The sequence below is a fragment of the Crocuta crocuta genome, unplaced genomic scaffold (genome assembly GCF_008692635.1).
Source record: "Crocuta crocuta isolate KB4526 unplaced genomic scaffold, BGI_CrCroc_1.0 scaffold1345, whole genome shotgun sequence".
Taxonomy (NCBI): Eukaryota; Metazoa; Chordata; class Mammalia; order Carnivora; family Hyaenidae; genus Crocuta; species Crocuta crocuta.
The window spans coordinates 1-4,658 of NW_027530369.1; the positions used below are offsets into that span (position 1 = coordinate 1).

The window sequence follows — 4,658 nt, forward strand, 5'->3', positions numbered from 1 at the left end:
GACTCCACACTGACTATAGATGGCTAATTCAATTTTAGTTTCTTCACATTATCAGCCTAAACTTTATAATCTTTCCTCTTACAAAATGGTTCATTCACGTGTTTCTTCATTTAGAAAATATTTGTTGAGGGCACATTACATGTTAGGCATCAACCAAGATCCTGGGCATTCAACACCAAGAAAGTATGGTCTTTATTATCACTGAGTGATTTATTGGATAACTTGCATGTGTCTATTCTTTAATGTTTAATTTAATGCTTTCAAACAATATATGAGCTATGCATTCTTATCTTCACTTTACAGATTAGCATTCAGGAGCTCATAGACTTTATAAGATTTATCCAAGACCTCAGTGGTAACTACAGGTGTCAGGTTAGTTTAGCTTTAACCTAGGCCTAGCCAGAGTCCACTCCACATACCTAGGTTGTATTCATCAAAGTTTCTGGGGGACATAGAGGGACCAAAGTTCCCATATTATTTTTTTTCTTACCCAATTTTCGTCTAGAACGATGTCCAGAGGTACTTGCTTCTCCAGAAAGGGACGGTTTCTGGCCCTGCTCTGAGCCACTTGTGTTCAGCAACTTTGCTGTTTCTGATAATTCCTTCAAGCTAGATTCCTTACTTAATGGCACCTTGTGGATTCCCTTCAATGTGAGAGTCACATATTAAAAGACAACAGGAATTTTTTTTAGTCCTGTAAAGCTTAAGATGTGTTTTCACATGAATAGCTTTGGTTAATACTTCAACAACACTTGGAAATACCTGGGGATTCTAAATACTAGAGGGAAAAGAAAAGGAATATGTGGGTATTGAATTCAAGACTAGAAACCATGGCTTAAGGTTCTCTATCTTTATATTTTCTCAAATTTCTCCATAAAAGTGAGAGGGAGGGAGAATACTTGGGAAAAGTAGCTGGAGAATTAAGAAGGTCTGTGAAAGAAGATTGTAGAGAAAAAGAGGGGGTCACCTACAAATTTGTGGACATTTAATGGAGTAGGAAATGTAGACAAGTGGAAGGGACTGCACACATCTGGAAAATGAGGTGACAGAGCAGAGAGAGGGGAAAGATAACAAAGAAAGGGTTGGAGGAAACGTGTCTAAACACTTAAAAAAAAAAAAAAAGGATGCTAAAGTTGTCACTTGCTGTATCCAGGAAAGAATATTTGGAGTTAGATTAGCTGGTTCTTGTCAATTGTGTTTGAATAAGGTTGTACCAGCAGCTAGCTCTCTTCAGGTATACATGGTAATTTTTTAAAAAGTTGTATTTATTTAAGTAATGTCTATAGACCACATGGGGCTTGAACTCACGACTCGAGACCAAGAATCCCATGCTCTTTCAACTGAGCCAGCCAGGTGTCCTGTATACATGCTATTTCTTAATGTTATAGTAAACAGAAAATATTTTAATGATCATCAAATTGTCTCACGAGCTATTTGATACAGTATGAATGTGAGATTGTGGTCCTGCTATCAATTTACCCTCTCAATTGTCTCCATATTCAAAATCTAAATCACAGATGTTATTTTCAGCATTCCTTGACCCTTTTACTTCTAATGTAATCTGTAAATGTGGAATTGCTCACTCAGAAAACATTCAGGAGCCCTGTGGGGCCTGGGACTTCTGAGAAGAAAGAGCCTGCAGGGCAGAGGCAGGCTACACAAACGATTCTGAACAGCATGAGAGTTGCCTAATGAGAGCTCAGAGGAACGAACCGTTGCTTCTTTCTACAAGTATGAACATTTTAAGTCAGTTCCAGGCAGGTGAGTTTCTTTTTTTCTTAAGTTTATTTATTTACTTTTGAGAGAGAGAGAGAGCGAGTGAGCGAGCGCGCGCGCTAGCGAGCAAGCGAGCAGGGAAGGGGCAGAGAGACAGGGAGAGAGACAGAATTCCAACCAGGCTCTGCACTGACAGTGATGAGTTCTCATGAACTGTGAGATCATGCCCTGAGCTGAAATCAAGAGTCTGATGCTTAACTGAGTGAGCCACCCAGGTGCCCCACAGATAGGTGAGTTTCTAAAGAATATCATGTAACATATATGAAACCTTTAAGTCATTTTATATGTTGTTTCTCAGTCATCAAACCTAGAAGTTCTCAGGGCTTCAGATGCTTCCTCTTATTAGAATGGGAGGCTCTGGGGGTGTCTGGGTGGCTCAGTCAGTTGAGCGACCGACTCTTGATTTTGGCTCAAGGGTGATCTTGGAGTCCTGAGGTCGAGCCCTGTGGTGGGGCTCTGTGCTGGGTATGGAGACTGCTTGAGATGCATTCTCTCTCTCTCTCTCTCTCTCTCTCTCTCTCAAAATAAGTAAGTAAATAAATAAATAATTCGAATGGGAGCTCTGATGGTGGGGATACTCTCTCTTTCATCTGGGACTATCCAGTATACAAATTCTAGTATATTTGTAAGCTTCTCTTACTTAGGGGGGTCTTAGCTCATCTTTCATTTTAGCATACTAGAAAAGAACTGAGGTTGAAATAATCAAGTGAATAATGTAAATTTTATAAAACTATGCAAGTTTTAATGAGCTTGTAAGTGGTTTAGAAAAGGAGCTTGAGATTAGATTGCATTACCACTAATATTGGGATCTCAGGTATATAATCAAACATGTCTTTGTTTCAATCTCTATAAATGGTGATATTTACAGTACCTACCTCATAGGGTTGTTGTAAGCTTTGAGTTTATTCATGTAAATGCTTAAAATAAAGTCTGAAGTATCATGAAAATAAAACAAGTGATAGCTAATATTATTGCTGTTCTTTTATAAAAAATTTTTAATGTTTATTTATTTTTGAGAGACAGAGAGAGACAGAGCATGAGCAGCGGAGGGGCAGAGAGAGAGAGGGAGACACAAATCTGAAGCAGGCTCCAGGCTCTGAGCTGTCAGCACAGAGCCCGACGTGAGGCTTGAACTCATGAACCCTGAGATCATGACCTGAGCTGAAGTTGGACGCTTAACCACTGAGCCCCCCAGGTGCCCCTATTGCTGTTCTAATTAACTATTGAAGTTATGATGATACTGGATATTGTGCTAAAGAGATCAGGAAAGGAAGGCAGCAGTTCCCAGGATACTCTGCATTCTCCTACCCTTACCTGTGTTTAAATCCATGAGATAGAATTTCTTGTCACCAGGATTTGGGAAATACTTACCTTCTGTTGTTTACTCTGCTCCACTCTGAATGTCATCCAAGAAGGTTTGACTATAAAGTGATGAGAAATCAGTGTTTTCGTTGGTAAATGTTTCTAAACTCCAGAGATTCTCACTAGAGACACAGAATTCTTAACCAAGGAGTGAAGAGTACAGAGATTATCAAAGGGTGATTGGGAAATGGTTTTTGAAGTATCATCAAAGTCTATGCTGCTACTGGTGACAAACTAATTTTCTGAAAATGTTACAAAAATAGACAAACCTCATTTATCATTTATGCATCATCCTGTGTTCATAACTTATCTATTACACTTAGTAATATATGTATATATACTGTATACATATATATGTATGTGTGTGTGTATATACATATATACTGACCTTCCATTACAAAAAAACTCAACAAGCTGCAAATAGAAAGAAATTGCCTCACTATAATAAAGGCCATATATGAAAAGTCTATTTCCGACATCATACTCTCCAGTTTAAAACTGAAAGCATTTTCTCTAAGATCAAGAGTAAGGCAAGGATGCCCACTCTCACAACTTGTATTCAACATAGTACTTGAAGTCCTAGCCAGGGCATTAGACAGGGAAAAAAAAAGGAAATAAAGTACATCTAATTTGGAAATCAAGAAGAAATGTTATGTTTGTTCACATATGATCTTATATGTAGAAAATCCAAAAGATTCCACACAAATATCTGTCAAAACTAACAAACAAATTCAGCAAAGTTGCAGGATACAAAACTAACACTAAAAAAACAATAGTTGCATTTGTATGTACTAACAGTGGACAGTCCAAAAAAGAAATTAAGAACAGTCTTATTTATAATAGCACTAAAGGAATGAAATAATTAGGAGCAAACTTAATCAAAGGTGTGTAACCTTTGAACACTGAAAACTAAAAAAAATTTTTTTAAAAGTAAAGATGCTCCATTATCACTAATCCTCGGGGAAATGCAAATTAAAACTGCAATGAGATATTATCTCATACCTATTAGTATGATCACTATGAAAAAAAATCCAGATGAAAGCGAGTATTGTCAAAGATGTGGAGAAATTGGAACTCTTACACACTGTGGGAATGTTAAATGTCACAGGTATTATGGTAAACAGCATGGAGGATACTAAATAAAAAGAGAACCGCCATATGATTTAGAAGTCCAGTTTCTGGTTATGTGTATAAAAGTTGGAAATAGGATCTTGATAAAATATTTGTACACTCAAGGTCATTGCAGCATTATTCATAATAGCTAAGATGTGGAAGCAACCTAAATGTCCAACGACAAATAAATGGATAAAGAAAATTATACACACACACACAGGGGAATATTATTCAGCCTTAAAAGTGAAGGATATCTTTTAATATGTTACATCATGGATGGACTTTAAGGACATTATGCTAACTGATATAAACATATCACAGAAGAAAATACTACATGATTCCACTTATATGAGTTATCTATTTCATGGATATGGAAAATAGAATGGTTGTTTCCAGGGCCTGTTGGG

The 4,658-nt window shown here is 37.1% G+C and overlaps 1 long non-coding RNA gene across 1 annotated transcript; it reads left to right on the plus strand.

The window, feature by feature from the left end:
- The first annotated feature begins 1,343 nt into the window (after positions 1-1,343).
- Positions 1,344-3,418, plus strand: LOC144233549 (uncharacterized). The gene is made up of 2 exons (XR_013335702.1): positions 1,344-1,761; positions 2,800-3,418. It is a non-coding gene; the product is annotated as an uncharacterized LOC144233549 (long non-coding RNA).
- The last annotated feature ends 1,240 nt before the right edge of the window (positions 3,419-4,658 follow it).